Below are 27379 nucleotides of genomic sequence, written 5' to 3' on the forward strand. Positions count from 1 at the left end.
TGTTTGTTTATGGTTTTAATTTTGTATTTTCAAATAGCTTTAGACTTACAGAAAAGTTAAATGTACAACAAAGAATTCCTGGTCCTCCTTCATCTGTTTCTCTGATGTCATCCTCTTATATAACTATAGCATGTCTATGAAAATAACCTTGGTATAATACTGTTAACCAGACTCTAGATCTCTTTCCCTCTCCTTCCTCCCACCATTTTTTTCCCTTCCAAAAGATTTAAGATGTACAGTATGAAAAACTGTTAAAACTTTAAATGATAGGATAGTCAAATCTGGTGCTAAAAGGATACAAATTTCTTAACTGTATTGTGCAGATATATATTTTTAGTAAATCAGTCTGCTTTTTGTCACTGACAGCTGTATTAAAGTCTCCCACTGTGCTTCTGGATTTGTCAGTTTCTCCTCCTAGTTCTATCAATTTTTTCTTTATTAATTTAAAAATGACTTTGTTAGGTGTATGTGTGCTTGTGCCAAGTCGCTTCAGTCATGTCTGACTCTTTGCAACCCCATGGACTGTAACCCACCAGGCTTCTCTGTCCATGGAATTCTTCAGGCAAGAATACTGGAGTGGGTTGCCATTCTTTTCTCCAGGGGATTTTCCCCACCCAGGAATCAAACCCACAACTGCTGCATTGTAAGGTGGGTTCTTTACCACTAGAGCCACCTGGGAAGCCCTGTTAGGTGTACACTATGTCTGATTGTGCTGTCTTTTTGGTGGATGACCCCTTTATCAGTAGTAAATGCTTTAAAAATATCTGTTAATGATTTTGTCTTAAAGTCTGTATTATGTGATATTACTCTAGCTAAGCCATCTTCCTTAACCCAGGCTTTCACTTTCAGCCTTTCTTTATTTAAATTGTCTCTTGTAAAAGGCATAGTGTTAGTTTGGAAGCCTTTATGTATTTGTTTGAATGTTTAATCCCATTTACATTTAAGGTGATTAGTGGTATATCTAGGATTAAATCAATTTCTATGTCTTTTTTCATTTTAAGACCGTGAGTTCAGTTCAGTTCAGTCGCTCAGTCGTGTCCGACTCTGTGCGACCCCATGAATCGCAGCACGCCAGGCCTCCCTGTCCATCACCAACTCCAGGAGTTCACTCACTCATGTCCATCGAATCAGGGATGCCATCCAGCCATCTCATCCTCTGTCGTCCCCTTCTCCTCCTGCCCCCAATCCCTCCCAGCATCAGAGTCTTTTCCAATGAGTCAACTCTTCACATGAGGTGGCCAAAGTACTGGAGTTTCAGCTTTAGCATCATTCCTTCCAAAGAAATCCCAGGGCTGATCTTCAGAATGGACTGGTTGGATCTCCTTGCAGTCCAAAGGACTCTCAAGAGTCTTCTCCAACACTACAGTTCAAAAGCATCAATTCTTCGGCGCTCAGCCTTCTTCACAGTCCAACTCTCACATCCATACATGACCACAGGGAAAACCATAGCCTTGACTAGACGAACCTTTGTTGGCCAAGTAATGTCTCTGCTTTTGAATATGCTATATAGGTTGGTCATAACTTTCCTACCAAGGAGTAAGCGTCTTTTAATTTCATGGCTGCAGTCACCATCTGCAGTGATTTTGGAGCCCCAAAAAATAAAGTCTGACACTGTTTCCACTGTTTCCCCATCTATTTCCCATGAAGTGATGGGATCGGATGCCATGATCTTCGTTTTCTGAATGTTGAGCTTTAAGACCTTACATATCTGTAAATATTTTTACGTTATTCTCATTCTTCATTGATAGCTTGACTGGGCATAAAATTCTAGGTTGGAAATAATTTTCCTTCGGGATATTTAAGTTGTTATCCCCTAGCTTCCAGTGTCTGTTAAAAAGAGCAAAGTTATTCTAAAACCTCACCTTTTGAATATGATTTCAAATTTGCATTCAGTCTAGTAGTTAATATTTTCTATTTTTAAATCCAGTTTTTTTCTGGGTATATGGTGAGCCAGTTCAGACTGGAAAATTCAGGTTCTTAAGATCTGAAACATCTTCTTTAGTTTTATTGATGATTTTCTCCTCTTTATTCTTTTTTCTGGGATCTTTTTATTTGAGTAATAGACTTCTAGAATTTACTGACTTTTCTTATCTTTTCTCATATTTCTTCATTTTTAATCTTTTTTGCCTGACTTTTTGAGAAGTATCCTTAGCCTTATTTCACAGCCCTTCTTTTGATTTTTTCATGTCTGAATTTCCTTTTTTTTTTTTTTAAGGATTTCTTGTTTTATGGATGCAGTGTCTTTTCTTACTCCTTTAAGGATATTAATGTTTTCTATTCCCTGTACAGTCTCTGTTTCCTCCATGACGCTTCTCTTCTGTTTGCTTATTTTAGTCTGTCTTTTGTGTTAGAGCTGTTCCTTAGAAGTCTGTGATCCTTGACTGTTTACTTTTCTTTAAGAGTGAGTCACCAGGGACCTGACTGGCAAGCTCCCAGCACTCAAGGGGGCTTCTGAGCTGAGGGTTTTTCGGACAGAGCTAGTTTCATGAGGGGAAGCCCACCCTCACTGCCACAGTAATATCTTTAGGTTTTTTTCAGTCAGTCAGGGAAGATTTCACAAAGAGCAAGCTTCCTCTTGAAGGCTACAGACCTGGCTGCTGTTTTTCTTACCTACTAAGTGACTTAAAAGGCTTTTAAAGACAATGCCTTTTATCTCTTTTGTCCATATTATTGCTGTATATTCTGAAAAAAATAAGACTATATTAAAAATAAAAGTTGTAGGTACATTAAAAGTTTTTTAAGTCAGCAAAGACTTTAAAATTCATCTTCCTCTGCAATTAGGACAGACTAGTACTTTACTATTAGATGATTTAACCAATTTGATGGCTACCTTTTGAATATTTGGCTTCCCTGATAGCTCAGTTGGTAAAGAATCCACCTGCAATGCAGGAGACCCCAGTTCAATTCCTGGATTGGAAAGATCTGCTGGAGAAGGGATAGGCTACCCACTCTAGTATTTTTGGGCTTCCCTTGTGGCTCAGCTGGTAAAGAATCTGCCTGCAATGTGGGAGACCTGGGTTCAATCCCTGGGTTGGGAAGATCCCCTGGAGAAGGGAAAGGCTATCCACTCCAGTATTCTGGCCTGGAGAATTCCATGGACTGTATAGTCCATGGGGTCGCAAAGAGTCGGACACAACTGAGCAACTTTCACTTTTAAATACTTGATGGTTTTTTGGGTTTAGATATCAATTTTGGAAGACCAATATAGACACAATATGCCTTTTGTACATTGGATATGTAAATAACCACTCTCTCCTGGGATGGAACAGAGGCTCAGACAAGGACTGGGGTGAAGATAGAACCAAGCCACCAGGTCTAAATGGGGCGTGACTACATGGATATAATGTCAGGGAAGTCTTGAATCACCTAGAAAATCCTGGGAAGGCCAGGCAGAGAACCTTTCTGTGTACAAATAGAGGAGTAGCTGCATGACTTCTGATATGGTTTCAGAGACTTCGGATAAGTCTGTCCTGAAGGGACAGGGGCTTTCAGTCTTAAGACTAATATCTAACCTTGTCTAGGACTCACCTCTCAGGTTGTCCCTGGCCCGCTTTTCCCCGTAGGGCTCCTGCTAGCACATAGTCGTTCCCAGCACTTGGGCATACTACTGACCACAGCCTCAGTCATTTGGGTAAGGAATCCCTAACCCTCCTGTATCCCTACAGCCCTGCTAGGGCTTGTGTCTTTGTCCTGCCCCACCCTCACTTACCCTCCACATCCTCACCTTTGGGCTTTGGTCTGTCAATGGCAGCCACTGGCCCCTACTCCCAACTCCTGTGCTATCTTTACTCTTCTGCCCACATTCCTGGCCTGGAGCCAGATGAGTCCTTTTCCCGCTGCTTCGGAAAAGTGGTATCTTTGTCCATTCTGGGACTGCTGCTAAGGAAAGATACGTCCTTGGAATACTAAGTTATGCTTGATGTATTTTCTTTACAAAAGCATTGTTATAAATGGTGGTCAGAAGCTCTAGTTAAACTCTTGGGTTTAACGTATGGCCTGGGCTCCACCATTTATAACAGAACTTTTAAGGAAAAATGTGTTTCAGGTTCATGTCATAGACTTGGCCCCAGTCCCATTGATAAGATGGGGGCTGCCTTGTAACAGCATGCAAAGGAGGAAAAATGTCATCGTCAAATATTCATTAAGTTCCCACTTGAGCACCATGCTGTCGTGACTGCTGGATCTGTGGGCCTCTGCTGGGCCTGTTTTTATAAGCCATAATAAGGTTGCCTTACAAATTGCCCTCTGAACTTCAACGCACTGTATAGCTTTCTCTGACATATCTTGTATTGTATTAATGGGGAGGATTCAGGCAAGAAGTGTTCCTAGTCTGAGAAAGTGCAATTTCAATTTAAATGTGTTTTTTCCTGGAGCCTAAGTTCTTTTAGTCACTGAGCCTGCACTAATTTGTGTGATTCTCTTGGGGCCGGGGCACTCTTCTTACAGCTTTTTAAAATTAGTACTTCCTATTGGTTCAGTATTTTCTTTCAAGTGAAGCACTCTTAGAATTATGTGGCACATAGTGATTTTCAAAAGATTAAAGCAATGTGTTCTAATGTGAGCCTTGTAACTAATTGCCTCAACTAATTATACATAAAGGACCGAGTCATTAGTGTTAATAAGAAGTGACTTCGGAAAGTACAGTTTGACCCAAAGACTGAATAACTATTGCAAATAGTAATCAGTGAGGTGGTATTCATTGTAGAAAACACCTTAGCTGGAAATTATTCATGTCAGTTTAAATTGAGTTTTCCCTAAGTTGTTACCTTTATACTTGGTTACTAGTTCCTTTTCAGTGAAAAATGTGCACCCTTTGGAATGTAAATCTTCTCCATTGCTCCTCTTCAGGCTCTTCCATCCACTTAAAATATCTGTGCTCCCAGCATCCTGTCTTAGGTCTTATTCCCTCCCTATACTCCTTCCCTGTTTGACCTCATCAAATTCTGATTCCATGCTAGCAAGTTCTGCATGCATTTATCTGGGCCAGGTATCTTCTGGATTCGGGATGCGTATATCCACGTGGATATCTTACAAGAATTGCAAACTTGTGTGTGCCCAGAACAGATCTTCTCTCCCAAATCTTCCCTCTCTGCACTCCTCTTGCCCTGGCTGCTCAAGCTGGGAAATGATCCATTGCAACCCCACATCCTGTTGATTTCTTTCAGCCATCTCTCTCCATCCCCATCACCTTGCCCTTGTCCATGCCCTCATTGTCTTTTTCTTTGCAGTAGCGAAAATCTTGTAACCACTCTTCCCAAATCCGGTTTTCCTCCTTTCAACTTATACACAGCTGCTAGAAAAATATTAAAGCGCAGATCTGATCAGGTCAGGATCTGCTTCAAAGTGTGCAGCGATTGTTGTTGATTGCTGTTTTAGTTGTTGAGTCATGTCCAACTCTTTTGCGACCCCATGGACTGTAGCTACCAAGCTCCTCTGTCCATGTGATTTCCCAGGCAAGAATACTGGAGTGGGATGCCGTGCCCTCCTCCAGGGGATCTTCCCTATCCAGAGATTGAACCCTCATCTCCTGTGTTGGCAGGCGGATTCTTTACCACTGAGCCACCTAGGAAGCCAGTGGCTACAGCCTATTGACCTTCTAATCCTAGCTGCAGTGTCATTTCTCAGTGACAGTCCCAAAAGTCCTCCCCAGTTGGTTAGATTCCTCTACTAAATATGCCAACAGCATCTTATTTCCTAGCATTCATCATAATTATAATTAAATGAGCATTTGTATAATTACTGTTTTGATGCCTGATTCTCTTACTAGCCTGTAAACTCCCTGAGAGCAGGGACCATGCCTGTCTGGCTCACCATTCACTCCGCAGTGCCTCTCATTACAAATATTTGTCAAATGAATGTATAATGAATATGGCTGGACAGAAGCCATGGCATATGTTATGTGTATTTGTTGGAATATGGGGTATCTGATGTTCTAGGACTCAAACACTTCCCATTCCATCATGAAGCAATACTGTGAAAGCTGATTTAGATCTTGTTAACTGTTCAGCTATTACGTACGCTTTCTCCCTCTATTCTCGAAGTAGTCTGTCTGTATATCTGTCAGGGTTCTATCAGAGAAACAGAACCAGTAGGAGAGAAAAGATTTATTGCAGGAATCAGCCTTCTCACGTGATTGAAGGGGCCACCTAGGCAAGTACATCTGTAAGGCAGGAGATCAGGAAAGGCAGGCTGGAATTCTTGGGCTTAGGGCATATGAATGCTGCTGTTCACAGGCAGAATTTCTTCTTCATGGAAGCCCCAGCTCCAGCCTTCAGGTCTTCCAAGTGACTGGAGCAAGGCCACCTAGATTATTTAGGATTATCCCCCATACTTAAAAGTCAGCTGATTATGGACTTCAATTGCACTTACAAAATATCTTCATAGTAATACCTAGATTGGATTGAATAACTGGCAACTGTAGCCTGAAGCCAACTTGATACATCAAGCTGACTCTCAAAGAAAACTTCAATACAAAGCACCAGTTTAAAAACATAACTAACTGAAAAAAACCCAAACAAACCAAACTTGGCACTTCCGGGATAGAGAATCGTAATTAAATATTTATTCACTGGGCTTCTTACTATGTAATTAATGCCTGTTTTAAAGAGATTTTTACCTGTTCTGCTTATTCCAAATGACCTCATTACTCTGCTATCCAAAACAAATTTGTTTTACTTTGTGTGAATCAATAATAAAATTCTAGGAAAATTGGCTGTTTGTGTGCAGTGCTTCTAACAAGTGGATGACTGTGTCTCAGTCCCCGGTACCTTTTTATTTGTTAACACAGACAATATTACTGAGTACAGAGCTGGGCAGTGGAGATACAAGAAGAGGCAGAATACCACCCTGTATTTGGAGGCCTTCTTGAGACAAATAGGTAATCAAATAATTGCAGGCCTGGAGTTCAGTGAGGTTGCAGCATGGAAGGCTAGGGAGACGTGGTTTGGTGCCACGCGCCAATCATGGGGATCCTGCCTTATTCGACTGGATCCTCCCAGTTGAGGAGGGGCATGTTCATATTAGTTAGGAAGAGGAGCGTGGTGTGGAGGATAAGGTGAGGGAAGGAGAGAATGTTGAGGGCAGGAGCCTGAACTAGAAGCTAGATTGTAGCACTAGCAGAGTTTTATCAGCCGAGGGAGGGAGAGAGAAGATTTGAAGATGACTTTGTGGTTTATCGGTCAAAAGATGGGGTATCTGATAAGATTAGGTAGATGGAGGTAGATGGTACCAGAGGAGGAATGGATGTTTATTTCTGGGGTGGGTAAAAAGACAAACGTTAAGAGTTGCCACTAAGTGAAGTGAAGTGAAGTCGCTCTGTCGTGTCCAACTCTTTGCGACTCTGTGGACTGTAGCTCACCAGGCTCCTCCGTCCATGGGATTCTCCAGGCAAGAATACTGGAGTGGGTTGCCATTTCCTTCTCCAAGTTAGTTGCCACTAACTGAGCATCTGTACTCAGTCTGGTGAGTTATACCCATTATCTCATGTTGTTTGAGATGCCAGTGTGACCTGTAGCCAGTGTGAGATCACTAAGAAGTGTCCTGAACCAAGGGATATACTTGAGGAAGATGCTTGGTGCTGAAAATTCTTTTTTACGGCCTGTTTTTTTTAAAGGCTAATATAGGCACTCCCTTTTGAAAGCTATCTGACAGTTGATTCTAAGAGGAGATCTGTTTATAATTAAAGATGAATGTCAACTAGGAGATTACTGGAAAAGAAAAAAAAAAAACAACTAGGATTTGTGAATGATTTCTGTGTTGTCTTACCACTCCCAAAGCACACTGAAAAAGAAGAGGTTTTTTTGGCACTGAACATACCTCTGGGTACACAAAATTGTATTCACTGAATCTGCTTTCCAAAAACATAAGCGCAAGGGGCTCTCACAGATCAGATCTGGAAAAACTGGAAAATTTATTTATTTATTAAATAAATAATGTAGTAATGTATTATAAAGCATGAACTGAAATAAGATTTAATGAATCTATGTTGATCAATAAATGAATGGGAATGGGGGAGAATAAGTTCTAACAGGAGAATGCCCACCAAAAAATGTAGGGTAAAAAATAGGAAAGTCATCATTTGGCAAACAACACAATGATGATTGATAAAGCCAGGAGTTGTCTGTGTGTGGGTAGAGATTTGATGAACAGTGGATACTGGCATAGTCTCAGTATTTTCCACAAAATACTCATTAATTACAAAGAGGGAAATGGAGACTAGATGCAAGGTCTGGCAGACACAAACTTGTGCAGGTGATCAAGGTTAACACCATCGATGATGGGATGATCTGACATCCTTTGCCTCCTGATGTGATGCGCTGAGAACAGCATGGCATCATTTTAAGGTTTTTTTTTGCCAGGAATACAAAGCCCGAATCCATGTTCACCTTGAATCTTCACAATATTTTGGAGCAGATGTTTTTAATCCTCGTATTATAGAATAGAAAATTGAAGTGCAGAAGTTGAACAGTTTACCCAAAACCAAAAATGGTAAGTGGCAAAGCCCAGTTTCAAAATCCAAGGTAAATTTATAAACTTGCGGTGCCTCAGTCCTGCTGTAAAGCCCATGGGGGTTGTTAGTTCCATGACAGTTGGGTTCTGCAGATAGTACCTTACAGTCCAAGGGTGACGTTTAGAGGAGTATCACTAAGGAGCCACAGACAGCGAATCTTACGTTGCTTATAACACTAGTGGTGAGGGGAGGGAAACTGAATTTTATGTCAGCATCTGAATGGCTGGTTCTTAGCGAGTAATTATTTATGATCAGTTATTTATGATCAGCGTGTGTTGCTGCTGAAAGCCATCCCGTCAGACCCCTTTCCAGCAAGAGTCTCCTGAAACAGGAACTGATTATGCAGTATTAAATCTGAGACCCATTTCATATTCAGAGGTTCCAGTGGTAAACCTCATATGTCAGGAGCAATTAGTGACCTTGTGACATGTCCTCTTCAATATGCTGAACTGTGGTCAATAAATCCTAGCAGGATGGATGGAATTAAATAACTACCTCCACCATCACCCTAGTGCATCAGAGCAGTGCCTTTTCAAGGCCACAAATGCAGGACATTCTCCTAACTAGTGTCACGAAGATTCCAAAAATGTGAGAATATAGTTAATTCTGAAAGTTTTCAGATTTTGAATGCTTAGAAAAGGGGACAGAGATCTTGGACAGAGGATGAAGTCGTGCAGTATGGTCTGCAAGCAGATCACGGGGGCACTACTCCTATGCACCTTCAATGGAATGCCCACTGTGTGCTGAGGAAATCTGGGAATACACAGAATCAGAAGCCATAATGTGACAACAGGCTTGGCCAGGACTTAAGAACTAAGTTCTGTTGTGCTAATTGACTATCTCAGATTAATGGGAAGTATGTAAGTTGGAAAATGAGTCAACTTCTAACTGGAATTTGATATCTGTTTCTAAAATACATTTCATATTCTTATTTTATAGAGAAAAGAAATGAAACCATATTTTTAGAAGTAAAATGTGATGTCGCAGAAGCATCATCAGTTGAGTTGCATACACAGCCGGACTGTCTCTTGTAGTTCGGCTTCTGTTGCTGACATCAGGATTGTCTCCTGAAATGGGATTTTCCTGTCGATTTTGGATTTTTTGCATGTTGCCTAGACACTCCATGGGAAAATGCAGTTACAGGAAGTTGCTAGTGTGCGGCTGAGCAGTGAAAGCATCTGAAAAGATTGCTCTTGTGGGATCACTGGATTGTGTCCATTAAGCCAGGTTCTTGCCCCCAGAATGCTGGTTCTGTTATGGGCTTAGCTCAGAGGTAATTGACTCTTGAGCCCCCTGAGGCAAGTCAAGGACTCCCTGTGGTAAAGAACCTCTTTGTCTCCCCTGCATTCTGGGGCTTGGTTGTTTCTACTAGACTATTCACATCGACTGTAAATTCTAACCACCATAAAACAAGCCTCTGGAAGTCCCACTTGTGCACAGCCAAGAGATTGCCACTTATCAAATGCCTAAAAAGAGAAAAAAGAAAAGAAGAGGAAATATAAACCTGAACAAAAATAAAAATAAAGAACTTGAGCAGCATTGGTGAAATTTAGGTGGGCCTGGGGTATTGCCAGCTATTTTAGTATTGGGTAGAAGCATCACTCGGAAATACCTAATAAGCACACCTAATAAGCTTATTATAAGCATATTAGGTGCTACTTGAAGGAACTGCATTGTAAAGTGAATACATAACCTCTTAATAAGTGAGTCTGTCATTATTGAATGAACCTGACGGAAGGCACCCTGCGTGGGTAGATGAGGCTGTGAGCATGCTGTTTTGGAAAAGTAAGTTCTAAGATTATGTAGTCCTAAACCTATTTGTTGGTTATGCACAGAAGTGTGTGTTTGTGTTATGAAATTTTCACCAGGTAATAAACTTCTAAACAGTCCCACAATGACAATAGCTGATCTTTAGTTTAAGGATAAAAGTGAACGCTGTTCATCAGTCAAGTGCAATGTATTCTTACAGAGATGTGGGTTGAGTTTTCAAAGATGTGGGTTTGATTAGTGAATGATGCTCACAGGATAATTGATGCAGTCAACCAGTCATGTTTTGTGGGGTAGAAGAGAGCTGGTTTCACAACTGGGGATATATGAAGTACCAAGCTTGAGATACTTTTACTTGGCAGAACAGGTAAAAATGAATGATTTTGCTTTCCTGGGCTCAGACCTGTCTTGTCCAGTGACCTCTCACGGGCACAGCATTTAGACTGTCCCCATTAGAGTAAACCACCATGGGGCCCTGTGTGTGAAAAATCCTCTTATTAGATCCCACTCTCAGATCCCATGTTCTCTGTAGGTGTTGGCTTTTTTTTCTGTTTTTTTTTTCTATGGTGTACATTGAATCAGAGGGGAAAGAGGCAAGATATCTACTGAGGAAATCACCCTCTTGGAGCCTATAATGAGTGATGGTTTGTAGCATGTTCCCCACGAAGTTCTGATTCTGTGATTATGTCAGGGAGCAACCCTAAGCTGCAGCTTTATCAGATACTATCTTGACTTCTAGGAATTGATGCTGGTGATGTCATTTTAATCTCTTGTCCATCCATTTACCTAAAATCCATAGATGTCTAAGGATCTTCTATATTCTAATTTGTAGAGACTCACACATTACAAAGAGATTTAATAACCTTGGCCTAAAGCAAGTTTGCTGAAAAAAAAAATCTTGATATGCTTGTAAGGTAATTACAATTCATTTTGACATTTTAAAACTAAATGTTATGGGAGGTAGTATTTTTCATGCCAGAAAAATAATTTAAGATAGACTCTCCCCCAAGAAATAAAAATCACTCATAATCCCACTGTCCAAACTTGGCGTTAAATACTCAGATAACATTTGATGTTTAAATACCCATATTTTCTTCCCTAAGATTTATATTCCTATATTATTTATTTATTTAAAAAAATAGACACATGGTACTTTGTAAACCCTTTCCTTACCCCTTGCTCCAACCAGAGAAAATATTTGAACTGCTGTTCCATACTGGTGACTATATTTACATCATCACTTAGAATGGCTGTGAAGATTTGCTGGATGTAGGTTGTGTCCTGATTTTTTGCTGTTATAAGCAATCCCATGATGAACATCTTTGTATACATGATTGGGCGCTTGCTTGATTATATACTGAAGATAAACTCTTAAATACAGAATTTATTAGATCAAAGCAGAGCCTACATTGAAGGCTTAGGAGACTTGTTACTAGATTACTTTCCTAAAAGTTTATTCTGCTTCATTAGTAATCTGTCATGTGAAAAGTGGTTTCTTATTGTTTTAAATTTCATCTTTGTTTTTCAAGCTGAGTGTTTCTCAGTATTGTATTGGCCATTTGAATTTTGTGGTCAATTGACTAGTTTGCTTTATCCATTTTCTATAGGAGTATTCCTGTTTTTGGTTTATTATTTTGAGAGCACTTCACATATTAGGGATATGGATTTCTTCTCTGCATTCGCTCCACTTGATTGGAATTTTGATTGTGATTTAGTCAAATGTAACATTAATTTGGTGGATATGAGCATGTTTTTCAATGTTGTGTCTTGGTATTTGAGAATAATGTTTTAAATACTTCTGATCTCAGGAAATTATAAAAAGTAAAAGGTACAGAGTTACTTTTTTCAGACCCTTCCATTTATTGCCTTGCCTCGGGGTAGAACTGTTCCTAAATCATTTGAGAAAACCCAAGTAGCTAAAGTGTTTTCACCAGCTAAGTGATCGAATTCCATCTGGTTGGTTTTTTAAGTGTTCATTTTGATGATTTTAGCACACTCACCTATTGTTCCTTCTCTAAGCTAGTATCTTTGGCTCTCTGAAATAGTCTGTTCGTATGGGTCCTCATGGCTTTGGGAGTCTGACAGTTTTATGATTATGCAAATGTTATTGAGATCATCTTGATGGATGCTCCCTGAGCCCTTGGCTGACTGCACAGAGACTGCGCCTTTAACTGTCACGGGGTTGGCTAGTATGACCTTCACATCAGGCTGTGTAAAACACTCTTGCCAGGCATCCTAGGACAATTTGGAGCCGTTGCCTGGGCAACCTCACTTGCTTCTAATCGAATGCCCCAAGTCCCAGTGGGAATGCTACCACTGAAGGGAGGAACCGAGCGGAAGTATTAATACATTTGTCTGTTTTAGGACATTCCACTAATGTTGGGGGAAGTGAGCTTATGCCATGATCTCACATGAACTCAGGGGAGGGAGAGAAGGAAGAAAAGAAAAGAGAATTGAGAGAGCAGGGACAGAAAGAGAGGCTGGAAGAAGAAGCATGCATAGAAGTCAGTGACAGAAATCAAGATAATAAATATCAGCAAATGGTTCATGCATAAGAAAACAGTATAGCCCAGATTGAGCAGAAAGGAATTGAGAATGAAGACCAGAAAGTTACTCTTAGGGGAAAAAATACATGGTCCATAAATGAATATCTGGGGAGAAAAAAGAATAGTGGAGACTTCTGGGAAGTATATAATAAAAATGTTTTTTCACTGAAACAGACTTGCCTATATGATGTAATTGGTCAACTCTGCTTTAGGAACTAATATTGTTTTCTTTCCAGTACTCTCCATTGTACCTTGAATAAATCATGAGTGATTTTTCTGGAATCAAAATGATGCTGCTCAAAATGATAGGGCACAGTTTTACTCACTGCTTTCATGAATCAGAACCATCACAGACTTGAAACTAGTTTAGTTAAAGCAGGTTTTAAAAAAACAAAACACATGCACAGTATACCTGGATGGTTATTATGACGGGTGGTGGTGTTTTAGCTGCTTGGATAAGCGGAATGCAGGTTCAGGCAAACAGGCATTGTGTGGTCCTGGGGAGAAAGCCTAGATGGGGATACCAGTGAGTTGACCGTTCTCTACTCTCAGAATTCTCAGTCAGGTGCTTAATTCATCCTATTAAAAAAGTCCATGACTCATTCTTGAAATATCCAGAACTACTCTTAAGAGCCCCCTTTTTGCAGATGTCAAACCAGGTGCAGGAGAGATGCAGATTTTACTCCAGCTGAAGCTAGCATATCCAGCACTTGATAAAATGTGCTGTCCAAGGCATACCTTCAGTCAGTGTTGAACAGGGACAGTATTTCAGGCCCTTGGTAAACAGAAGTTTTACTCAGATATTTTCAAGATTGAATTTTGTAGTTCCAGATGAGGACAGGGTCCAGAGAACCCCCAGGTTCCCTGGAGCCAGTAACAGTGGAAACCATGGCCATCTCTAGGTCAGAAGGAACAAGGGAGAAAGCAGTGTCTCTGGGACCCAGTGAGTGAAAGCTCTGGCCATGAAACTGTAGGTGTGCAACAGCACAGCCAGGACAGAAACAGGCAGGGAGACGGGGGTGAAGGTAAATACCTTGACTCCCCTTTCCTCTCCTCTCTCATCTGCTCTGATCTACTGGTATTTTTGTAGCCAAATTCATCTGGAAGGTAGTGGTAAGGGATCTTGGGTGACACAGTCTTTGTGTGTGTGTGTGTGCCAAGTCACTTCAGTCATGTCCAATTCTTTTGAGATCCTATGGACTGTAGCCCACCAAGCTCCTCTGTCCATGGGATTTTCCAGGCAAGAATACTAGAGTGGACTGCCATGCCCTGTTCCAGAGGATCTTCCCAATCCAGGGATTGAACCCATGTCTCCTGCAGCTCCTGCACTGCAGATGGATTCCTTACCACTGAGCCACCAGGAAAGCTGTGATGCAGTCTGTAGAGGTTAGCTTCCTGGAACACAGAGAAGAGCAAGAAAAGACTGGGTAATGGAAGAATGGGGGAGTGGGGAATAACCAGCACAGTGTACAAATCTCTGTTCTCTAAGGCTAGCCTTTACCCTTTGAGAGCATAAGCATTTGGAAGGGAAGTTATTTATAAAGGATGCCAATTATAGGAGCTGGACAGTGGGAAAGGAACACCAGTCAGTCTTAGATTTTCCCCAGTTAACTCCTCCCTTGTTGGTGCTACGTGGAGTCTAGTGCATATTCTGCAGTTGCTGCTATTTCTTTAGGTGTGTCTTTCCCCCTCTAGACTTCAAATCCTACAGATTATGAACTTCCTTTTATTTGTCTTTGTCTCCGCGGCATCTAGCCAGGTGCTTGGCATTTGTAGACGTATATATGTAAAAGAAATTCTTGCACATATATACAGAAATATTTATGGTGGCACAGTACACAATATTAAAACCTGGGAAAACCCCAGTCTCTGGACAAGAGAGTAGATGAGTAAACTGTATTATATTCTCCCCGTGGGAGACATGCCATAATCAAAATAAAGTATAATGAAAGGGTTGCAGCATAGATGTTTTAATAATATAAGATGAAAAATTCTAAAAATATTACATATATTGCCTTTCCTATAAATTTAAAAGCAACTAAAATCATAACCATAGTTTTTCGGAATACATGTAGATGAGATGATAATACATAGAAAGGAAAGCAGTAGAATCTTGAGTATAGGATTCAGGCTGGTTGTTAATCTCAGGAGGCTGAGACTGGGAGGGCTATTGAGTAGGTATTAGTAAGTTATTGTTACAGTCTAATTTTTGATTCGGGTGGTGGGTTCATGGTTCCATATTACAACATTAGATATGAAGGATGAGTGAATGAGGGAAGCCTGTGTGGTCCAGAGATACGAAAGTGTTCCATATCAAAGATCGTGATTAATCCTATTCTGTGCCATTGAGGTTGAATTAAAAAAGGAAAAAAGGATTAAATGAGTGGAAAGGGGATAGTAGCATAGTACATTTGTCACCAGGACTTTGGAAATTGTATATTTTGCATAGGAGGATAACAGGGTTCAGGCTAAATAGCTACTGCAAACAAAACTAACTGCTCATACAAGACAGAAGATCTGTCTCCCACTTTCTCTTTCTCATTCACATACTAATCTAGATCATTGCCATTCAGTAAAAATGCAGTGTGAGCCATGTATGTAACAATATTAAATTTCCTAGTAGCTATGTTGAAAAAGAAATAAGTGAAATTGGTTTCATAAATATATTTTACTTAATGTAATAAAAATATTATTCCAGTATATAATCAGTATAAAATTTATTAATGAAATAGTTTAAATTTTCATCTTAATAAGTGTTCAAAGTCTTATATATATTTTATCCTTGTAACACATATCAACTCAGACACTAAATTTTCATTAGAAGTACTTGATCAGTGTTTAGAGTTCATAAAATATATAGTTGAAAAAAGTAGTTTCACATACCCAAGATATTCTAAACATAGTTAAAAGTTTTCCATTAACTGAACCAAATATTGGTACTTAGGTAATTAAAATTAAATACTATTAAAGATTCAGTTCCTCAGTCTCACTAACCACCTTTCAAGTGCTCAGTAACCACATGTGGCTAGTGGCCACCCTAACAAAAGAGCAGTTCTAGTTCGTTCGTTAGCACGATGTCCTCCCCTAGATAGACCAGCAGCCTTAATATCACCTCAGGACTTTTTACAAATGCAAATTGTGAATCTGAACTTGGAGATGGGCCCAACACTCAGACTGTAAAGAATCTGCCTGCAGTGCAGGAGACCTGGGTTCAATCCCTGGGTTGGGAAGATCCCCTGGAAAAGGGAATTGCTACCCACTCTGGTATTCTTGCCTGGAGAATTCCATGAACAGAGGAGCCTGGCGTGCTATAGTCACAAAGTGTGGGACAGGACTGAATATCTAACACTTCCAACACTCTGGGCTTAACAAGTCATGCAGGTAATTGTGATATACACTGAAATTTGAAAACCACTGGTATACAAGCCATTTAGAGACCAACGCTTTATACCTTCTTGTTCTCCAAATCACTTAGTATTAACTTCATCTACAGAGTAGAAACTAGCTGATTAGGGCCTCTTTTGCACCCTACCTGTAGCAAGGTTGGGAGCTGGGGAGAGAAAATAGAGTGGGCAAGCAATTTCTTTTTTTAAAGGCCTAATTGCACACATCCTTCTGCTCAGATTCCATTGAGTAGAGAGAGCTGAGATGCCATGTCTAGCTGAAAGGGAGGCTGGGAATTGTAGACAGGCTGGCTGCTACTGTGAGGAGATTTGTGGAGGTGGAGCGGTAGAGGGAGTTCTGTTTCTGTAAGAAAGAAGGGGAGAATGGACACTGAAGGAGGTTTGAAATCTCATAGCAGATGGGTACAGTTTGATTTTGCATCCTAGGACTTAGTCTTGGTTTTATTACTTCATTGGCATATTGGGTGGATTCCTTGGAAAAGTCAAATAGATGAAATATGGAAGCATACAGTGCCTTGGGAAGTATTAAAGGTGCTATGGAACTGAGTGATGTAGGTCAGACAGAGAAGGAGAAGTAGTGTATGATATCCCTTATAAATGGAATCTAAAAAGAAATGATTGGAAAAGGAAATGGCAACCCACTCCAGTGTTCTTGCCTGGAGAACCCCATGGACAGATGAGCCTGGCAGGCCATGGTCCATAGGGTTGCAGAGAGTTAGACATGACTGAAGCGACCAGGCACTCATGCACAAAAAGAAATGATACAAACAAACTTACTTACAAAATGCAAGGAGAGTCAGAGACTTAGAGTATGAACTTATGGTGGCCTGGACATATTGCCATATATGACCCAGCAATCCCACTGCTGGGCATACACACCGAGGAAACCAGAATTGAAAGAGACATGTGTACCCCAATGTTCATCACAGCACTGTTCATAATAGCCAGGACATAGAAGCAACCTAGATGTCCATCAGCAGATGAATGGATAAGAAAGCTGTGGTACATATACACAATGGAGTATTACTCAGCCATTAAAAAGAATACATTTGAATCAGTTCTAATGAGGTGGATGAAACTGGAGCCTATTATACAGAATGAAGTAAACCAGAAAGAAAAACACCAATACAGTATACTAACGCATATATATGGAATTTAGAAAGATGGTAACAATAACCCTACATGTGAGACAGCAAAAGAGACACAGATGTGTAGAACAGTCTTTTGGACTCTGTGGGAGAGGGAGGGGGGGGATGATTTGGGAGAATGGCATTGAAACATGTATAATATCATATAAGAAACGAATCACCAGTCCAGGTTCGATGCATGATACTGGATGCTTGGGGCTGGTGCACTGAGATGACCCAGAGGGATGGTATGGGGAGGGAGGTGGGAGGAGGGTTCAGGATGGGGAACACGTGTACACCCATGGTGGATTCATGTTGATATATGACAAAACCAATACAATATTGTAAAGTAATTAGCCTCCAATTAAAATAAATATATATTTTTTTAAAAATGGATAACCAACAAGGACCTACTATACGTAGCACATGGAACTCTGCTCAATGTTATGTGGCAGCCTGGATGGGAGGAGAATTTGAAGGAGAATGTATACATGTATATCTATGGCTGAGTCTCTTTGCAGTTCACTTGAAACTGTCACAACATCGTTTGTTAATCGACTACGCGCTGTGCTGTGCTCAGTCGCTCAGTCACGTCCTACTCTTCATGACCCCATGGACTGTAAGCCCACCAGGCTCCTCTCTCCATGGGGATTCTCCAGGCAAGAATACTGGAGTGAGTTGCCATGCCCTCCTCCAGAGGATCTTCCTGATCTAGGGCTCGAACCCAGGTCTTCCACATTGCAGTCAGATTCTTTAACATCTGCACCACCAGGGAAGTCCAAGAAGACTGGAATGGGTAGCCTATCCCTCCTCCAGGGGATCTTCCTGACCCAGGAATTGAACCGGGGTCTCCTGCAATGCAGGAGCTATCAGGGAAGCCCCTAATCAGCTATACCCCAATACAAATTAAAAAATTTTTTTTAAAATAAAGTGGCTATGAAATATGTGTAAACTTGAAAGATGCCAGAGAGCATATGAGTCACTAAGATTATCCTTGACCATCTTCCTTTGAAGCGGAAAAGGCTTGATGTGGCACACTGGTGGAAGGAAAAACTTACCCTTAGGTATGATTGTTCAAAGAATGAATATATAACTGTCCCAATTGCATCCTGTAGAGATAATTGCCATTAACACTTTGGAGTGTCCACTAGCTGGACTATAAAGATTTTTAATGGAATTATACTTTCTTGCTCTTTTGTAATCTGCCTTTCCCATCTAACTCATACCACGAGTACATTTTGTACCGATAATATAGATCTGCATTGTTGAAGACTACATAGCATCCTGTAAGTTAATCATTTCCTATTGTGGGGATATTTCCATTGCTTGTACTTTCTGTTTTATAATTAGCACCACAGTGAATATTTGTGTGCATTTCCACCTACAACAGTTCATCCATCCGTGGTCCTTTCCCCACCTCCTCACCATCTATAACATCCTGTTAAATCTCTGTAAATTGAATAAGCATATTTAATAAATTTAAACAAATAAGAGGTTATTCTTTGTTCAAATTTACACATCTTTGACATTCATTTTAGAGTTTCTCAAACTGTGCTCCCATCGCCTGTGAACTGGACACTGGTGTTCTGGGGTTCAGAGCCTTAAGCTGGGTAAAACAATAGTTAACTGTTCTCACTTCACAGACAGAATAAATCACAGCACAGCTTTCCTGTATTTGAAGTTTTTCCTGTATGTTTTCCTTAAATGTTTACCATGTTGTACTGTTTGCCTGTTCTCGAGTCTACCCTAAGATAACTTGGTATCACATAAAGATGTATATTGCCTTTAGATTTATTTTATCGTTACTTTATGGTGCTTTCTCACGAGTATCTTCACTTCAAAGAGATAAGCTGGGAAACCTCTAATCCAAGAGGCATAGGGCACTGTGGCTAAGGGCAGGGGAAGGCTCCAGATTCCAAGCACTTGTATTTGAGTCCTAGCTTTCCCCTCCCAGCTGTATGATCTTGGAAAAGTTGTTGAATCTATCAGAGCCTCAGTTTCCTCAGATGTAAAATGGAGTATAGTATTTATGTTATAAGGTGGTTGTGATGGTTAAATATGAAGATTAGTAGTACCCTTGTCACAGCTCAGTAAGCAATTACTAGCTACTAATTTTATTTTCTCATAGAGAAGGAAACTGAGTTACCTAGCTCATTACTCTCAGAGTTTAAATAACATATTACATTTGCTTTTTGTTTCTATTGTCTTAAATCACATGGGGACATTGTTCTTTATTTCCAGAACGCTGAGTTTCTACTCAGCCCAATACTTTTTTCTGGATTAACAGCTTCAGACTGGTCTTTCAAAAATCGCCCAGCAACACCCCTATTTAGAACCTTTCTGTTCAGTGTAGTGGAAGCAGGGCATGCCCCTGTGCCCCAGGTCTTCTTGTTCAGCTGCTGTGAGAAGGTTCACAGTGACTCAGCACTTCTCATTTTTTTTAACTATCAGATAATTTTTAATTGCAACTAACATGGGATAACAAATCATTATATAAGAAAGATTTCCTAATGACTTGACTAGAAACTGTCATGGTATACTGCCTGGGATGTATTCATTTTCATAACATTAGGAATTGTAAATGATTATTTTTCACATTTTATAATTTTTCAGGCAACCTAAAATAGCTGATTCAAGAAACTGGTTTAATAGTCCGAGTGTAAAAATAACAAGACTTACTTCTTCAATCTTTAAGTTTGGAATCAGGGTCTTCCCTTTAAGAAAAATAATTGAGAAAATACTCAAAAAAAAAATCCTTGAATTAGCTTTAGAAGTGAAATACACCATAGAAGTGAAATTTAGAAATCAGATAACAACCACTTCCATTGAATTTCTAATTCTTGTAAAATGGCCTTGCTCTCTGAAAGTTTATAGCCATTTCCACATGGCATTAGTGGTAAAGAACCTGCCTAGCAATGTAAGACATGAAGAGACCTGGGTTCGATCCCTAGGTTGGGAAGATCCTCTGGAGGAGGACATGGCAACCCCTCCAGTATTCCTGCCTGCAGAATTCCCATGGACAGAGGAGCCTGAGGGACTATGGTCCATAGTGTCACAAAGATTCGGATACAACTGAAGTGACTTCGCACACACACGTGAAAATAACAAGACAAACTTCTTTTGAAATTAGGGCTTCCCCTTTAAGAAAAATAAAGAGAAAATACTCAGAAGGAATCCTAGATTTGGCTTCAAGGATTCCTGTAAAATGGCCTTGCTGTCTGAAAGTTTGTAGCCATTCCCATCTGTTTTGTTTGGCCTTATTTTATCATGGCTGCTTCCTCTGAATTGGTCAAGGCTTCTCAGTGGGGTGTGAGTTTCAGTGTTAATCCATCTACAGTAACTGGAATTACTGTGGACATTATTGTATACTCTAGTTGGTTGTTAGAATGTTTGGTGTCAAATTAAAAACTTTATCAGAAGCCCGAGCTCCTAATTTCTCTGACATTTTCAGAGCAGACCTGGGGTATCCCTGATCTGGGAATGTAAGGTGGTGATGATGTGGTGGGGGCAGTGGCAGCTGGATATTCAGTAGTTGTAGCATGAGTTCTAACATCACAGGAGCTCTGGCCATGGACTAGCTAGTAAATCTCTCTCTTTACCCATCTTTCATAACAGTACCTACCTCATGGGTTGTATATATTAAGAAAGATGATCCACTTATGATGAGATTATTAGCACAGTATCTGGCACCATAGTAATTCCCTTATGATTGCTACTAATTAAGTAGTATTATTATTCACAATAATTGAGCCACTGAAAATACTCATGCTGGCATAGTATTTTATATATTGAGGCAATTCCTTAGTGCCAGTCTTCTTTTCCCTATAACTCTATTAAGCTTTTGAATAATACTAGTCATAAAGCCTTAAAAACTAATATTTGTTCAGTATTACATTAATAGGAGAAAATGGAAATATTTTCATAACAGTTCTTAACGTTAACTACTGCATATGTTTGAAGTCATATAATTTACTCAGTTTCTATGGTGTATGTCATAATATGACTTCAGAAAGTGAAATGGTAATAATAATGACCACAGCAATAAACATCTGAATTAATATGAAGAGAATCCCTATCCCATTCAGGTTAACATTGTTGAAGATTTCATAAGTTGTGAGTTGTCAAGCTTTGCTGGATGATAACTCTTTAAAATAAATACTATTTCAGGTTGTAGTATAACTCACCAGCATGTTATCAGTTGTGATAGCCAGACAGACAGGTAGTCATTTAAAAATTTTTTTTGTTTTGAGATAATTATAGATTTACAGGAAGTTGCCTAAAAATGTACAGGGAGGCCCTGTGTATCTGTCTCTCAGGTTTCCTTAGGGACCATCTTACATCAGTATAGTATAAAGCAAAACCAGGAAATGACATTGATGGCAATCCACAGAGTTTATTCATATATGCAAATATTAATAACTTTCCAGTCTATAACTTGTCTTTTCATCCTCTTCAAGGGGTCTTTTATAGAGCAAACATTTTTCATTTTGGTAATGTTCAATTTATCAGTTTTTCCTTTTTATAATATAGGGTCAGGTTTCTCAAAAGGTGATCTGCACATCACCTGCCTTGGAATCATCTGAAGTACTTGTCACAAAGCCCATCTGCTTGGGCCTCACCCCAAATACTCTGAATCAGATTCTCAGGAATGGAGTCTGGTAGTCTGTTTAATTTAAGAAGCTCCTTTCTCAAAAGGTGATCTGCACGTCAGTCACCTGCTTTGGGATCATCTTAAGGACTTGTCACAAAGCCCATTTGCTTGGGCCCCACCCCAAATACTCTGAATCAGATTCTCAGGAATGGAGTCTGGTAGTCTGTTTAATTTAAGAAGCTCCTTAAAACCTGAGAACCACTGATTCAGAGTTTGGCCTTGGGTTTTTTCCTTTTTGCTCTACCTTGTCTATAGGTTGTCCATTACCTCTTACATTGTCAGATACGTGTGGATAACTTCTGCACAACCTCTCTAATGAGCTCCAGAATTGCTGCCTTGCTGGATACTCTCTGCTACTGTACACAGAAAGTCTTTAATAAATATATTATTGGATAGATGGGCTGCTGTGAGTAAGATGTAGTAGAATAAAAACCATCCTAGGAAATGGCAGTCTACTCCAGTATTCTTGCCTGGAAAATTCCAGGGACAGAGGAGCCTGGTAGGCTACAGTTCATGACGTCACAAAGAGTCAGACATGACTGAGCACATTATAATTTTATAATTATTATTTATAGATTGTCTGTCAAAAAGCCTAGGCACTGGTCTTGGTGTTTAAAATTACTTAATTATATAATATTTGGGGGGGAAGTTTAGTTATAGAAATCTATAAATGGATATTTTTTTATACACACACACACACACACACACATATGTATATAGTCTTGGGGATATCTGCCTAACAGAAGCAAAAGATATTAAGAAGAGGTGGCAAGAATACATGGAAGAACTAAACAAAAAATATCTTAATGACCCAGATAACCACGATGGTGTGATCATTCACCTAGAGCCAGACATCCTGGAATGTGAGGTCAAGTGGGCCTTAGGAAGCATCATTATGAACAAAGCTAGTGGAGGTGATGGAATTCCAGTTGAGCGCTAGTGGAGGTGATGAACTGCAATTGAGCTATTTCAAATCCTAAAAGATGATGCTGCGGAAGTGCTGCACTCAATATGCCAGCAAATTTGAAAAACTCAGCAATGGCCACAGGATTGGAAAAGATCAGTTTTCATTCCAATCCCAAAGAAAGGCAATACCAAAGAATGCTCAAACTACTGCACAATGTATTCATCTCACACGCTAGCAAAGTAATGCTTAAAATTCTGCAAGCCAGGCTTCAACAGTACGTGAACCATGAATTTCCAGATGTTTAAGCTGGTTTTAGAAAAATCAGAGGAACCAGAGGTCAAATTGCCAACATCCGTTGAATCATCAAAAAAAGCAAGAGAGTTCCAGAAAAACAACTATTTCTGCTTTATTGATTACGCCAAAGCCTTTGACTGTGTGGATCACATCAAACTGGAAAATTCTGAAAGAGATGGGAATACCAGACCACCTGACCTGCCTCCTGAGAAATCCGTATGCAGGTCAAGAAGCAATAGATAGAACCAGACATGGAACAACAGACTGGTTCCAAATTGGGAAAGGAGTACATCAAGGCTGTATATTTTCACCCTGCTTATTTAACTTATATGCAGAATACATCATACGAAATGCCAGGCTGGATAAAGCACAAGCTGTAATAAAGATAGCCAGGAAAAATAGCAATAACCTGAGGTTATTGAGATATGCAAATGACACCACCGTTATGGTAAAAAGCAAAGAAGAACTAAAGAGCCTCTAGATGAAAGTGAAAGAGCAGAGTGAAAAAGCTGGCTTGAAACTCAACATTCAAAAAACGAAGATCATGGCATTCAGTCCCATCACTTTATGGCAAATAGATGGGGAAACAGTGGAAACAGTGACAGATTTTATTTTCTTAGGCTTCAGAATCACTGCTGATGGTGACTGCAGCCATGATATTAAAAGACGCTCGCTCCTTGGAAGAAAAGCTATGACCAACCTAGAGAGCATATTAAAAAGCAGAGACATTACTTTGCCAACAAAGGTCTGTATAGTCAAGCTATGGTTTTTCTAGTTAGTAGTCATGTATGGACGTGAGAGTTGGAATATAAAGAAAGCTGAGCTCTGAAGAATTTGATGCTTTCGAACTGTGGTGTTGGAGAAGACTCTTGAGAGTCCTTTGGACTTCAAGGAGATCCAACCAGTCAATCATAAAGGAAATCAGTCCTGACTATTTATTGGAAGGACTAATGCTAAAACTGAAGCTCCAATACTTTGGCCACCTAATGCAAAGAGCCAACTCATTAGAAAAGACCCTGATGCTGGGAAGGATTGAAGTGGGAGGAGAAGGGGATGCCAGGAGATGAGATGATTGGATAGCATCACTGAGTTGATAAACATGAGTTTGAGCAAGCTCCGGGAGTTGGTGATAGACAGGTAATCTGGCGTGCTGCCATCTTCGGGGTCTCAAAGAGTTGAACACAACTGAGCCACTGAACTGAACTAATTTGTACCTTCTCTTCAATTCATTGGAGCAGATAATTTCATGCACTTTTTATTTGGAGAAAAATTTATATCACTTGAATATCTGTATTCCTGAGGCTTAACAGTGTAATATTTAGATGTCTGGTTGCTGTTTTTAAAAATTTAAACTGGTTCAGTTCAGTTGCTCAGTCGTGTACGACTCTTTGTGACCCCACGAACTGCAGCACGCCAGGCCTCCCTGTCCATCACCAACTCCTGGAGTTCACCCAAACTCTTGTCCATTGAGTTGGTGATGCCATCCAGCCATCTCATCCTGTGTTGTCCCCTTCTCCTCCTGCCCCCAATCCCTCCCAGCATCAGAGTCTTTTCCAATGAGTCAACTCTTCACATGAGGTGGCCAAAGTATTGGAGTTTCAGCTTTAGCATCAGTCCTTCCAAAGAACACCCAGGACTGATCTCCTTCAGGATGGATTGATTGGATATCCTTGCAGTCCAAGGGACTCTCAAGAGTCTTCTCCAACACCACAGTTCAAAAGCATCGATTCTTCGGCACTCAGCTTTCTTCACAGTCCAACTCTCACATCCATACATGACCACTGGAAAAACCATAGCCTTGACTAGATGGACCTTTGTTGGCAAAGTAGTGTCTCTGCTTTTGAATATGCTATCTAGGTTGGTCATAACTTTCCTTCCAAGGAGTAAGCGTCTTTTAATTTCATGGCTGCAATCACCATCGGCAGTGATTTTGGAGCCCAAAAAAATAAAGTTAGCCACTGTTTCCACTGTTTCCCCATCTGTTTCCCATGAAGTGATGGGACCAGATGCCATGATCTTAGTTTTCTGAATGTTGAGATTTAAGCCAACTTTTTCACTCTCCTCTTTCACTTTCATCAAGAGGCTCTTTTGTCCTTCTTCACTTTCTGCTATAAGGATGGTGTCATCTGCATATCTGAGGTTATTGATATTTCTCCTGGCAATCTTGATTCCAGCTTGTGCTTCTTCCAGCCCAGCGTTTCTCATGATGTACTCTGCATATAAGTTAAATAAGCAGGGTGACAATATACAGCCTTGACATACTCCGTTTCCTATTTGGAACCAGTCTGTTGTTCCATGTCCAGTTCTAACTGTTGCTTCCTGACCTGCATATAGGTTTCTCAAGAGACTACTTTATTTTTTTTTAATGAAATTCTCATTTTGTGTTTTCTTCTAAATTAATTGCTCACGTTTCTAGCTGCTGCAGTCCCTTAAAAATTAAATGGTTCTTCTAAGATGCTAGTACATGCTGGAACAGGCCTCATGCTAAAAGACAGCAGCCAAAATGATGAAATGAAACTGTTTCTTGTATCTTCATCTCGGAAGAAAATGATAAATTTAGGGAACAGTGCTTAATGATGTTTGTATCTACAGACAGGTAGAGTCCAGAAGGCAAGAAATTAAAGCTAATGTTGCCTTGATTGTGGAGCTGGATCCAGTCATCACCATGTTAGAGAATAGCGATAACTGTGGTGGTGATGTACCTCCTGTCATAAGGAATATTAAGTGCTGTTCTATCATGATACCATCTTGCATGTGCAGCTCTCAGGGGAGTTTGATGTCAGAGAGGTTTGAGTTCCACGTGGGCCAGCTAACCCTGGCGACACAATCTCCACTAACTTCAGATGGCCGTGTCACTGATGTGTGCTGTGGGATACACAAGGAGATCAAGTGACACTGTGATCAGTGAACCTTAACAGAGATAATACTGATCAGTAAGTGATCTCTGAAGACTGATGCTGGGGGGAATATATTAAGGATGGTGCAATGTAGGATGCAGTCCTTCCTGCCCCCACTGGATGTCAGAATTCGTCTACAGCCATGGCTTTGTCTTGGACCTCATCATAATTTGAAACAATTTATCCTCCAACATATGAGACCCCAAAGAGTTACTATCTTTGACCTTGGCTTCCTACCACTCTTTCTCCCTTCATTCTTCCTCCTACCCAACTGGATGTCTGTCCGTCCCATGGCAGCCAGCCTCCTTTCTGTCTTCTCAGCTCATCTTCTTTTGGCATCATTACCATAGCTTGGATATCATGTAAGCCAACTCAGCACGGCTGCCTAGTTTTCTTACCTCTTGTCCTTCAGTGATCCATCTGGCCAGTCCTGACCTTGAGAAAGCTCTGTCATTCTGCTTTGCTTTTCATTTCCATTATCATCAAGTTTCCCTTGTAGCCTGCTCACCACTCCTTATCTCCATTTTATCACTATTCAGTTGGTCATGAATCAGGCTTCTGACACCACCCGTTACTGAAAATACTCTTAGAGGACCACACTGCTCTTCTGGCAGCCAAATCCAGTGAATGGCCTTTGCTCAGTTACTTAGTTTTTTGCAGCTTTGACACTGTAGCCTCATCTTTAATTGTATCCATGGACAGAGGAGCCTGGAGGGCTGCAGTCCATGGGGTCGCTGAGGGTCGGACACGACTGAGCAACTTCACTTTCACTTTTCACTTTCATGCACTGGAGAAGGAAACGACAACCCACTCCAGTGTTCGTGCCTGGAGAATCTCAGGGACGGGGGAGCCTGGTGGGGCTGCCGTCTATGGGGTCGCACAGAGTCGGACACGACTGAAGCGACTTAGCAGCAGCAGCAGCATTTGAAAAGACCCTGATGTTGGGACGGATTGGGGGCGGGAGGAGAAGGGGACGACAGAGGATGAGATGGTTGGGTGGCATCACCGACTCAATGGACATGGGTTTGGGTGAACTCTGGGAGTTGGTGATGCCTGGGGTGCTGAGGTTCATGGGGTCGCAAAGAGTCGGACACGACTGAGCAACTGAACTGAACTGAACTATGTATTCTTTTGGGTCTACTCCTGTCTCCCTGTTTCCTTTCGATCTCCTTTCTCCGATACTTTCTAAATTCGGGGACTGTCGACCATGTAATCCTCAGCTGTGTTCTTTTTCACAGTTCTTATCCCTTCTCATGTCTCTTCGGGTCACTGCTGCA

At 40.5% G+C, this 27379-nt stretch overlaps 1 protein-coding gene across 42 annotated transcripts in view; it reads left to right on the plus strand.

Annotated features, from left to right (window-relative positions):
• The window catches only part of OSBPL6 (oxysterol binding protein like 6), a 217547-nt gene that overhangs the window by 26560 nt on the left and 163608 nt on the right, over nt 1-27379 (plus strand). The window contains exon 2 of one of the 42 annotated variants that reach the window (XM_086359564.1): nt 8358-8487. The exons of the other annotated variants lie outside the window; for them this stretch is intronic. The gene's annotated coding sequence lies outside the window, so the exon portion shown is untranslated. The remainder of the gene's footprint in view (nt 1-8357; nt 8488-27379) is intronic. 42 annotated transcript variants of the gene reach the window in all.

The sequence above is a fragment of the Bos grunniens genome, chromosome 2 (assembly GCF_055505025.1).
Source record: "Bos grunniens cultivar Pamir isolate PY7600 chromosome 2, Bosgru_T2T1.0, whole genome shotgun sequence".
Lineage (NCBI taxonomy): Eukaryota > Metazoa > Chordata > Mammalia > Artiodactyla > Bovidae > Bos > Bos grunniens.